Here is a 13,835-nt window from a genome sequence, read left to right on the forward strand (position 1 = left end):
ACAACCGTGCGTCTTGAAAATAACCCTGTAGCATAGGTTCCGTTGTAAATAAGTATGCCATAAGGCTTGTGTGTCCCAAACACACTCCTCCTTTCTGTTTGTTTCCATAATGCATATATTATACGAGGACCATGGTTTTTATCACCAGTTTCAACAGTCCGATCACACACTGCATAACTGACCATTATGTCTTTGTATGAAATACCTATTAAGTTCCCAGCTGTTTCTGGTATGCGACAGTTGAAGAGAAACATAATTAAAAGTTCTATTTTGGTGAACCCTTAACCTCATTTCCAAACGGAGATCGTTCTTGATTATGTTACGTACTATTGTATGGGGCGCATGGACAGCTTTTCCTGTTTCCTTTTTTTGTTCATGGATTCTCACCTATTACAAGACGCCTCATTTTCCTAAATGCGCTTGATGTGCGATTTGTTTTAATTCTCTTTTTAAGTGGTCCTAGTAATTCAAGTTGATCCATATTCCTTTGTGTTCTAATACCATTAATTACAAGAGATCCCACTCTTGAAAACTCAAAATCCACGACCTCAGCACATCTTTATAATTTGAGTGTATGAATGGCCAAAAGCTGTTACACATCTTTCCTAAAAATTTATCAATTTTTAGTGGTATTGCACTACCACAAACACCTGCCAAAATATAGTTCTAATAACATGCTTTCTAACCGCGACAGTATATTGGTCCTGAATATCACGTAACTTGTTCATTTAATTATTCCAAATTCTTTTGATAGAACGTACTCAACCTCTTTAGTAGCCCAAGAGTTGGCAGTGTATGTTGCTGATTAGCTTTCTTCCTTCAAAACTGTCAGTTGAAATTAGGGACAGTTATGCACACCTAGATTTTGTATAGCTTTTTGTGAATCTCTCATATAAACGATATAATATAGATTTGAAGCCACACATAATAGGATAACAAACATTCATGAACTGATTGGATAGCTATCGCAGCAGCATGGCAAAATAGTTACCTTAATTGATTACTATGTTTGTTTTGGTTTGATGTGTTTGGCATGTATTGTTAGATGTGTATTGCGCAAGTTCCGCCTGTTTTCTAAATTTGTAGAAAATTATTGAGAGTAAGAATGAACAACATTTGTTTTACGAAAACGCTAAACTCTTTTCCAATATTCTTGAACATTTGAGAATCTCGCGTGATTGGTATGTAAAATCGATGCGCCGATAGACAAATATCATTATTATTGATCAGCTACAGTCAATACGTTATAGGCCTCGGAAGCTATAATTGCTATTAACACTTATTAATTGGGAAACTACAGAACTGAACTGGGAAAGTTTATAGATTTCGAATATTACGAACTGTTCAACTTCAGTGAATTACTTTGGACACTATTACTTTTATGAGGGCATTAAATGTCTTCTTCGGTAAGAGCCTGGCATGACCAGGTGGTTAAGGCACACGACTCGTAATCTGAGTGTCGCGGGTTCGAATCCCCGTCACACCAAACATGCTCGCCCTTTCGGCCGTGAGAGCGTTATGACGTGACGGTCAATCTCACTGTTACTGGTAAAATAGTAGCCCAAGAGTTGGCAGTTGGTGGTGATGACTAGCTACCTTCCCTCTAGTCTTGCACTGCAAAATTAAGAATGGCTAGCGCAGATAGCCTCCGTATAGCTTTGCGCGAAATTCAAACCAAATCGAACCAGTGTTTAGTAAGAAGTGATCTTGTAACCAATATGAGACCAGCTACAAAAAGACAGCGTTAGCTTAGGTGAGACGTAACAAAATCAACTCAGAATTAATTTGCTCGTCGTCAACCTGGATCGTGGATAAATACTCATTTCTAGATCAGATATAAGAATCAGTATTATATATAAATTTGTATAACTCTTGTATGTAAACGGTCATTTGTAAAAACTATTAGTAATAACCATTATTATAAACTATATTCTCAAGACAGCAGGTACAGTTAACCTGAAGATGGCCTAAGAAGGTCGAAACATTGTTCTGTACTTTATTGTAATTAAAGGTTTAATATCCACACCAGGCGTCTTAAGAATATCTTTATATTTCAAGTGGGTTTTTCGTCATTACGTTATTATAATTTTTTTTGGTTTGGATATTAAAATATATTTGTGTTAAAAAGCAAATTGTGTGAATCAAACTTGTTGACAAATATCATAAATTTGATGCATATTAACATTTAATTAACTTCTGAATTCAACTTCAAATTTCTGGCTATTTAAAATAGTGATGCGTAATGTAAGTAACAATACATTGGAGACTCATCCGAAATAAATCATAATGTGTAACATAATAATATTTTAGCCACACTGTGTTTATCATATCCGTTTCTGACGAAGCGTTTCTCTCCATCCAGGTCAGAACACTATCTGTATAAATCGTATGACACAATAAAAAAATTTTATGGTGTGTACACATTTTACTAATCAGCGGTGAATAAGAGTTTTTACTTCAGTGTGTTAAATAATGCCCTTGTAGAACAGCCACAGAGGATCTGCAATGGACAGACCAAGGTGCTAACTTTCCAATACCTGCCTTTCAGAGGCTTGGAAACAATAAAAGTAAGCACGTGATTTGCCATTATAACACAAACTTAATGCACACTGGATAAGCCAGGAGGTTTGAGAAGACTACGGACACTTCGTACCAACCTTAACATTATATATGCGTGTATGAATACTTTCGAACAGAAATACCATTGCACAGCAAAAAAATCCTTTAATCCAGCTCAAGTAGAATTGAAAATTGTACAAAGTGTAATAATCAGGAAAGTAGAATAGGAGCAAATGTTTGTACTGATACCAGTCCCAAAGTCATATGAACATAATAACGAACACGATAATAAGTCGTCCTTGTTAAGACATGTAGGTATCAGGGAGGTGAAACAATACAACTCCATCTTTCAAGAGTTCAGCAAAGGAAGATATACATGCCTTCCATAAGTGGTCTTGCCAGATAGCTGCATGAAATTCCTAAACCTAGGAATAACTGACATAATATCTGCTACTTACTTTGTATGTTCCAGTAGTAAGAGCCTTACCAAATCTACAACTGGGAGGCCACTGTTGCAGACTTGCGTCAGCATTTCTTCCTCTATATCTGTTGGAATTAATGGATCACTAGTGAAGAAAAAAAACATTTTTTAAAAGGAAATAAATGTAGAGACGGCTAATATCAACTCCCCAAAAACAATGCAAACAATATAGTAGGAATGGCATTTGCATAACCCCTACATAGTGGTCATGATTATGGAAATGCAATCCATACTTGTTTAGTTTATTTTTGAAAGATTGATATTACCCATCCCTGCATTTACCTCCTTTTGGAAAAAGGTTTTTCTTTGACTTGTATTTTTAATGCAGTGTTTTAATAGACATAGGAAGGTTGTCGTTATAACCAAGTTCTAAATACTTTGACGTTCCAACTGTAATATTTATTGTTTATCTATTATAAGCTGGTAATTCCTATTTAACTTTTATGAAGGAATACAAAATTCCATAAGAAAGCTAAATTCAAGGAGTAATAACAACATCGTTTACACTATAATTATGATTTTTTTATTTACTACTAGTTATCAATAATACTTATAGAAGTAAATAATCCATCTTAAACTATGTCATCTCATTGAAATTGGTTGATACCATTCTTGTTTTTTATTTCTGAGTATAATGTAGTAAAAAGGAAGCCAAAAAAGATAAACAGACATTTCCAGAACTGATGACTCAGTCATTACATAGATATTGTTATAACAGAAAACACTGTATAGTATTGTAATGTTATGATGGCCTAGTGAAGAAATATTTAAAATACCATTTCAATGAACAATTCCGGGTTATCCCTACATAGGTAGTGCTACCGCCTGCCTAATAAATATGGTTGTCATGAAAACATTTAGATGCATACGTCAACAAGATGCAAAACACCTACTGTGAAGTATACCCTTCAGCATGGTGGTAAGAAACTAAAAGTATATATTGGATGATAAATTTGTGGAGACTCCATACTAAGTTTGAGTGACGTTGGATATTATGTCTCTAACCAATAAAGTATGAAATAGCAACTTCAACAAATAAACTTGCATCTGTAGATACGTGTGTGAGGTACCCCTAATAAATTGTACCATGTCCATAAACATCATGAACAAGTGAAGACTGGATGAACATGTTGAACTAGCTGTGTCAATAATGCACATAGAGAGGCATCTTAATCAATGGAAATTACAGAAAAAATGTCTATTATAGTTATGGACAATTCAGACATTTTCTGGTGTTAGTGTCCATTTTCTGTGCTTGCATAGAAAACCAAACACCCTCAGAATGGGCCAACTACACGACGACAGACTCAATGAAGAAAATTTGCAATGTACACTGGCAAAAATATTAGTTAAAACTAGTGAGACCCCGATCACGACTAGCCACTAATCTGGGTAAAAAAAAAAAAAAGCTGTATTTCCAATTCTTCATGCGGGGTGGCTGGTATAGCTTCTGTAGGGCCAGTTAAGGATTGATACAAGCCTGTAAAATTACACGGATGTGAGGTAGGGTTATTAGTTGATACAGGTTCTGCTGAAACCCTACTTTATCTCGATGTGTATGAGTCATTATCATGTAAACTATTACGTCAGCCAGTAACTACAGATGATGTTACAGTTCCTTCTAATAGTAGTGCATTCTCTGGTACGGCATCGGTAAGTTCACAGACTTGCATCACTAAATTTTGGGTTCATTCCTCCCCTGCAGTGGATAAAGCAGACAGCCCAACATAGCTTTGCTTTAAATGAAGCAAACAGTACAAGTAGTGTTTTAATATTAGGTTTTAATGACTTAAAACATAATGTTATCCTTGTAAGTAGTGTAACCTCCTAGAAAACTTTACCTGTTATTCCCTTATTTGTCTAACGTATTAGCTCTGCCAATAGTATATAAGATTTACACACAGACATAAGATTTACATAAGATTTTTTTTTACATAATACACATGATCATTCATGAATTCACGTCCCCCAATGGGACAGCAATAAGTCTTTGAATAAAATCAGGAGTTCGATTCCCTCCCTGAACACAGTAGACAGCTCGATGTGCCTTTGCTATAAGAAACACACACACATACATTCACAGCTAAATTTCATTTAGCATCGTTTTAATTGTTAAGTCTCTCTTTTTATACGCAAACCTCTTAGTTCACAATGAAATAAATATTCGTGTATATAAAGAAAATTAATAAATTAAAGTGGGGGCTGAAAGTCACTTTCAACTAATATTAAACGAGTTTGGTAACTCATACATCTGAAACACAGATATATTACAGGATATGTTCACTAAGAAGTTGTAACTTGATAATGAATTCCTAACCGTAGAATAACTTATGTGGCCCAAATCCCATCAGTTTCTTACAGGTATTTTCTAAACTATTTATACAGCAAATTGTTTATGAATTCACGACTCTGTTAGTGACATGATTTCTAATTAGATATGCGTAACGAAAAATAAAAATTGAACAAAAATGCTCGTGATATTACTGATTACTGCTGATATCTCGTGTGTAGCTATTTTATAGAGAAATTGAGTGATCTCGCTTACATTTTTACCGAACGTTGAACACAGAAAACATAATGCAATATATAAATAACCAGCTAGAGTGAACGGTATATTATCATATCGGTAATTGAAGAGTCAACCATTCTCAGAATATTAGTTGCCGTAACTCATGCACTTTTTAATTAATAAACTTTGTTGGTTTTCGAAAGAAATAACAATCGTTTGAGTGTTTCTGGAATTTGTTTACCAAATAATAGTATCAATATTTTCTATTTGTGTATATATATGTATATATATATATAGCATTTATTAGACAGATTTCGTCGTACCTCGTATCAACTGTGCTTTATTCACCATGGGGAAACGAACGCTGGATTCTAACTTACCACTGACCCAAAAGTGAGCCATAATGAGCGAGGTGATAATTTGTCTTGCAAGGTGGATTTAAATGGCTATTGTTATAAATTGTAATTTCTGTCATCGTAAAACTAGATAGAATTACAAGTGTATTTTCCTCGCTTTTACCGTGCAAAACTTCAGAAGTGCTTATTCTAAAACCAAAGTAGAAATACGATATGTTTATTTAAATCTTTCTCTGAAAAACTAAAATAAAAATGGAAAGCTTGTGGTTGTAGTTTTGTCAGGTTATTCAAAAAGGAATTGCGACGGATAATGCTCACAATTACCATAGTTGGCAAGAAAAAACAAAACAAAAACATCCCCATGGAACGATAATTCATGAAACAATTGCAAAATACTTTATTCATATCCTTGGGCCAGGTGCAACCCAGTAGTTAATGTTTTGGACTGTGGAACTATTATTTCCGTATTTTGCATCCCCTACTGTCAAAAAGGAAAAGCAAAAACAAACAAAACCGCGTGATCTGCAATTTGAGGCCATGGGTGAATTATAAGAGTGGCTGTTAAATTCTGTCATACATTATGAAAAGAGTTGGTGGTGGGCAGTCTTGTAAAACTATCTTCCTTACAGTTTATCGTTTCAAAATTATGGATAGCTAGTGTAGATAGCCCTCGTATAACTTTGCGCGAAATCCAATAATGAATGTTTTTGTTAAGCAGAAAGCTACACAATGGGCTACCTGTGTTTTGCCCATTGTGTAGTAAGCATGAAGACTTATGATAAGCCACTCGGAGACACCAACAAGTAATCGCACTCAATACAGTATTTTTACTGAATATTAAGAATGGAGGGCAATAAGCATAATTACAAAAATATCACTTAAAAAGAGTTACATAAAACAAAATTATTCAAACGAGTCATTGAACATTCCTTGCGCAAACAAACAAAAACTTCAGTATTGTGAATAAAATATACGCCACAAACATAATTTGCTTAGAATTAAGTAATAAAGGCTATGTTTCACAATATAAATCATTTAACGTTAACTTGGCAAAATTTCCTGGAATAACATATTTACCATTGAAATTCCTTTTCCCAATTTTCAAAAATGGATAGCCACAAATTCCCACGAAATCAACTCACGTAATGAGCGTCAGAGAACAACTTATACGCTATTTTCAGACTTTATAGTTTAAAATATAAAGGAAAAGTACTTTTAGTTCTTGCTTGTTTGTGTAGTATAAAAAGGGGTAAAAGCATTAACTCTCTTCGATTTTATACATTTATGTAAACTTTAGTGTTGTAAAACTGTATTTAATAAATTAATCTCACATGAAGGAATTCAAGAGTAAAGCAAAATGTTTTGTTTTTCCCAGATCCTGACAAAATTTTAGATAGTTTTCATGTAGAACTAGATGAGAAACACTAATCCGTTTTCTTATTGCTTCAGTCGTGCAAAGCTACAGAATGGGCTATCTGCACCAACCATCTCTAATCTTGTAATGGCAAGATTATAAGAAAGACAGCTAGTTAACACTGCCCACAGCCAACATTTGGGCTCCTCTTTTTAAATATATGGTGTAACTGACCGTCGAAAACATATGGTGCAACACGCAATTTTCGTGTGGAACACCCTAACTGTCAGCCTCTTCACTGGTCCAGCAATATGCCTGCGAAATTTCAATACTGTAAAAAGGGCTTCGATACTCGTGAAAGACAGAGCATACCACGATAAATTGTGTAGCTTTCTGCTTATTTACGGATTTCTAATAAACACACTGTAATAACAATACAATCATGTAGTTTACGCTGATACAAGATCAAACCTCACCAGTCAATTGCTAATAATATAAAACTAATGGTTAAGAAAGTATTTGAAAAATATTTTAAAATAGGTAAAATCAGACGGCAATAAAACATTTGTTTCTTTGTTATGATTTTTTCTGCAAAGTTACATGAGGGTTATCTGGCTTAGACGTCTCTAAATTAGAAGTAAAAAACTAGAGGGGAGGCAGCTAGTCATCACCACCCACCGCTAACTCTTGGAATACTCTTTTACCAACGAATAATGAAATTTCCTGTCTTTAATAACGTCTCCACGGCTGAGAGGGCGAGCATGTTTGGTGTGACGGAGATTCGAACCTCAAATTACTAGTCGAGTACCCTGAAAGTATATATGATTTTAATATACAGAATTATCATCTTATCTGTGTCCACCTTTTTTTTAATAAGACTACTGCAGTACTAAAAATATTTTAACTGTAACCTAAAACATTTATTTTAAATTTCTTGGCATCATGTAATACAAAGTTTCTTTAATCTTCTAGCTAATATTGTACTACACTTTAGCGAATATCGGTCTATTTATTTTGATTCCAAGCACAATAGGCCTAGATAAAGCGAAAAGTGCCAAAATTAAAGTCTATTTATAAAAATACGTCATCTGAATAAAAATCAATTACTGAAAAGATTGAAAGTGGTTTTAACAGCATGTAACGTGATAATAAAAACAATTACAGTACAGCCGAATAACAAAGGTGATAATCAACACCAGAGGTTTCCAGTTATGTCGTAAATCTTAATTTTAATCAAAATAATATCCCGGGTATAGCCTAGTAGTTAGCATGCTCAGACTCCAAATTCGAAATTTCATGGTTCACAGAACGTTGTCGAAGAAAATGTTTGCATACTTAGGTAACGTTCCTTATATCAACATCAGATATCTGGCAGTCATTCCCAGTTTTATTACAAGTTACCTCATATATGACGTAATAACCTTATGTGTGTGTTAGCAATGAATGATGGCATAAACACACAAAAATGTAAAACCAAATCGCATCTTTAATTGTCAGTGTTGCAGATAAATATAGGGCATATATTTTACAGTTAGTTGTATGAGATACCTATCCCTGTTGGAAATGTTTTCCTATTATATGCCCTTGATATCTACCCACTCAGAGCATTATTTATGGTGTACACCTGTTGGGCATCATTGCCAACAAAATCATATGCTCGATACCACAGTTCACCAGGCTAGTGGAGTTACAACACGAAAAGTACTAGTTGCAACTATTTATAACAATTGCTGGCTCATAAACCACTGAACAGAATCGTTCTTACCCAGTGACATCATTGTTATTTAAAAACATTGTGTAACGCTAGTTTGATTCTCACTGTTTCTATATATATAATGTTGATTGTTATATTTGAATGCTATGTTGTTCAAATAATAGAAAAGAACATACAAAAGCTTAAACTGACATTTTTAAATCAGCACATTATATATTAGTAGTTAGAAGTTTGAATTAGCTTTTATTTTGAATTTTTCTGACTAATATATTAATCTATGTGAAAGCCTCGTGACTCAGATATTCTTTAAAATTAAGTAATCATTTAATACTGCATTCCAGCTGTACTAATAATAATCTTAATGGACTTTATGTCCATAGGTTTAGAAGACTAACATTTATAAGTACTTCATCAATTATCAAACAATAAAAGCTAAACAAAAAATGCTGTTTGGTATTCTTTGATAGATTGTTCAGGCAGAGTGTTCATGATGAAACTTTGTAGAATGGACGATTGACTTGAAGATATAAGGCGGAAGACTTTCAAAACGCCGTCTTCCACACTTGTGTCTCCACAACAGGCAGTTGCTGTCCATTCTACAAAGTTTCATGCTGTTTAGTGTCTCAACTAGATTTACTAGTTTCTGTTGTTTTTCTTTCAAATAGCACCACCTGATAATTCTCATCCACAGCCCTTGTGATTGGAAAAATTATACATCACTCTTATTATTATTATTTGAATAGTATATTAATTAGTTGAAAACAAGTAGGATTATCATATACTTTACAAATGAAAAGGAGCTACACATTTTTGCTTTAAAAATAACATTCCTTTTTTTTCCATTATTGAAGTGTAAACAAAGAATACAAGCAAATTTTCTATACATTTGTTTTGAAATAATTTTACTCTGGAATCTAATAACAAGGAATACTAAATCCTGCTTGGTTTTCTTGCATCCCTTAAATAATATTTGACAAAGTTAAAAAAATTACTAACTTCTTTACGAAGAATCTGATTATTTAGTAACCCTAACGTTTATGTGCCAACTGTTAATTTCAATTTCATTTGTATCTCTTCAGTGATGGGGCTATACTTAAAGAAACTAAATAATCATACATGTATATAATAACCCTCAAAAAACCTAAATGAACTAACTGTGCTCTAATGATCTTTCTTATAACTATACTCAGCATTGTCTTCACACAAAAAAACAAAAGCTACTAACAAAATTAGTTTAAAAAAGCTAAAAAGAAAATATATTTGGTTGAAATCTGTGCCAGATAGTTCAAATCAACTAATTTTTTTCTATATTATTTACAGTCCAAATCTATGGTAAAGTTAAAATAAATGTTTAACCTTTTCAATTTTAGGAGTTCATGGTTTACATTGTAAAAGAATCTGCCACGTTTTTAGGTATATAAAGGTATGCAATAAAACATGAAATGTTTTCAAAGTGAAATGTTTTAAGTTTTTTAAACCCATAACCAATTCTAAAACAACATACCTTAGAACAATCATTTCTGGTATTTTGAAGAAACTTGTGTTTCTGAACTAAAAATCCTAATTTTTCTTAGTAGTTTATTTAAAATTAGCTGGAGGGAAGGAGGTTATGCAAGTTCATGATTAATGAAAGGTTACCTCAGGACATGAAAAGTTTTTTCTCTCATATATTTGTAAAAAATGCAACAATCCCCATAAACAGTGCAAAACACAAAATGTGAAACTACTAATTTGCATGTATCTCTGTGTGGACCCTACAAACACTCATGCCAAATTTGATGAAAATCCATCAACAGGGAACAACAAAGTAGTGATTAAAAACACCCATTAAACCACAAAATGTAAAATTTTAAAATCTGTATATACTACTGCATGGAGCTAATGAACCTTCATATTAATTTTGGTGAAAATCCATCCACACCATGCAAAGTAGTTACATATACATACAACAGACTACTATTTCACTTATATAAACGTTTTTCCTCCTTTCCTAGATTTAAGTTAAAGTTACATACGTTTTCACATCACAGTAAACCTCTGAACTCAAACATATTAACAGACCATAAAGATATTAGAAGTAATTAAGTGATGTAATGGTTTAAGGTAAACCCCAACATTAGAATAAATTATATTCCATTTATGAAAAATACAAGGCATAAGTAATGTCCAAACAAAACACCCATTATATAAACTAAAACATTTCTCAATATATTTGGTTACAAAGAAGAGCAAATTTATTGTGCCAAATTTAGTATAATTCTAAGTGAAAGCTGGCGATACAAAGTAGTATAATTCTATGGAAATAGTTTTAGGAAACTCTTTTTAACAAAAGCAGAGTAGCTAAACATACTTCACTCTATCAATAATACTAACATGAAGGTGAGCTTACAGGTATTTGTCATGAAAGACTTGTAATTTCTTTTCAAATTAAAATCATCTTTCCAGGCTCTGTACACAGCTCAAATGTTATTCCTGTTGATGTAAGAGGTAAAAATAAGGGTCATACATAGTTCATAAACTTTCATAAATGTGAAATATAGTATAAAGTTGTGTAGATCTGAATGTGTGCCATATAATAATATGAGGTTAAGATGTTAAAATGTATTTCATCAATAAAGCAAAGTTTAACAGATATAAAACTAAGTCAAAATTAAGAATGTTAACAGTAATACAATGTTGAGGAGTTAAAATGTATTTCATCAATAAAGCATAAAGTTAAACATATATAAAGCTATTTCAAGATAAAAGTGCATTAAAGTAACAATTTCAAGGATTTAAAATATACTTTATTAATAAAGCATAAAGTGTTTTTATAATTTTATTATTAACCACAAAGCCACACAAAGGACTTTCTGCTGTAATCACTGCAAGTATCTAAACTAAATTTTAGCTACATCAGCCTGTAAGGTTGATCAACCATAAAACATGCAGGATGTTAAGCACACATTAAGCTAATTCAACCAAATAAATACTTCCCAAAGAAAATCTTAATTTGTGATTCTCAGTTATCAGGACTTAGACTCCTTTAGAAAAGTAAAATTCAGAAAGTATGTCAATAATATAAGTGAAGATATAATATTCAGTTTATATGTGCAAACCAAAATTAAAATAGTTTCATATACATTTTCTGTGAGACAGTGACAGTAGAAATGTACATATAAGCATTTCACAATAAAATTGTTTGAGACAGGGTTTGGATCCCTTGTGAATAAAAAAAACTCTGGATACTTTCATTTTTACTTACAATATATTTAATTTATATCAAAACATAAAACAAACTCCAAAATTATAAAAGAGATCATAATAACAATGAAACTCTGAGATTTACTGACTGATTAAATACTAGATTTTAGCATACTCAGGATAACTTTCTTTAAACATAACTTGAATACACTTCCAGTATTGCATTGCCTTCACAAGTCAAGGTACTGCATTTTTTGTCACTTAAAATTAGGCATAATGGAGATATATTGTTCACCTATGAACTTTCATGAGAAAAACTTCAACAAATGTGACAATTATAAAAAATATAAGGAAGCTAATAAATAAACATTCTGTACTGGTAGAATTAACTGGAGGAAACTTACTTAACTTAATCATTAAAAAACTTTATTCTTCTATTTTTAAAACAATTTCTAAGTTTTATAATATTTTGTGCCCTACAAATGAGAAATAATTGCACATAAGGGACACTAAATACAAGTAAAAATACTGCTACGATCTACTATTAAATTCCTATAATCTGCAAGCAGGCTAAGAATATTCAAGTGACATAATCCATTTAATAAAATATCAAGAATATCGAACAAAAAATTAGGCTGCAGAACCAGTACTTGTAAATTAAATTCTACAACTGCAGAAATTACTTCTGTTAAGAACTACTACTTACTACATTACAGCAGACTGGATTCATATCTATGGTTTGGGTATAAATGAAACAACTGAGATGGTACAGTGAAGACTCATGTGTTAATAATCTCCTAAAATCTTTTTGTTACTTCAAGTACTCTCTTCAGGTATCAACAATTTTGTCAAGGAATTTTTCAAACAAATCTCTTGTTAGACTTCAACAAGTGCTGCTTAGCTGATGATGTGATTCATCATAGGAATATTATAACTGAGATGAACTGTTTTATAATCACCTTTTTTTTGCTGAGTAAATAGTCACTTGTCTTTGTTATTTATATATGTTTATATATTTTATATATTTTAGTATGTTAAATTTAGACCTGTAGTACAGTTAACTTTAGAAATGCTAAAACACACTCAAACAACCAACAAGCTTTTACCTGTATGTGGCTTGCACATTTTGTTTAGTTTTCATTGATTTTTAAGTCTTATATAGTTGGAAACCAGAGATATCATATATGTCATAATCAATGAGCACCTGGTGAATGTTATACATCTGCTAATATTCACTTTGGCAGTAGCAGCTTCGAGTGTCAGAATTACATCTTTTTCCACTAGCTTACAGACATAATGGAACATGCAACTCTATTAGAAAGATCTTTATTTCAATGTTTTTTATTGTTTATTTTAAAAGAAAAAAGTGTCCCCAAATTAAAGTTCTTTCTACACTTTTTACTATTGTGCAACTCTAAGACAGATGTACTCACAGATCAAATCCATATTATTAACATTTTAATACTATCTCATGCATCAAATTGTTCTATGAAGAAAAAAAAACAATATAATTTAGTTCTTTTGATCTAAGTTTATATTTTACTGAAGTGTTTACATGACTTATCAAACTCAAATTAGAACTAAGTACAATATTGTTTTAGTTTGTTTAATAAACACTTTCCTCTGTTTATTGATATTTTAAATATTTTTCTTCTTGTTTTTAATGATTACTGAAGTGT

At 32.2% G+C, this 13,835-nt stretch overlaps 1 long non-coding RNA gene across 1 annotated transcript in view; it reads left to right on the forward strand.

Moving 5' to 3' along the window:
• The window catches only part of LOC143249259 (uncharacterized), a 53,495-nt gene that overhangs the window by 36,924 nt on the left and 2,736 nt on the right, over positions 1–13,835 (forward strand). The window lies entirely within an intron of this gene.

The sequence above is a fragment of the Tachypleus tridentatus genome, chromosome 1, assembly GCF_004210375.1.
Source record: "Tachypleus tridentatus isolate NWPU-2018 chromosome 1, ASM421037v1, whole genome shotgun sequence".
In the NCBI taxonomy this organism is placed as follows: Eukaryota; Metazoa; Arthropoda; class Merostomata; order Xiphosura; family Limulidae; genus Tachypleus; species Tachypleus tridentatus.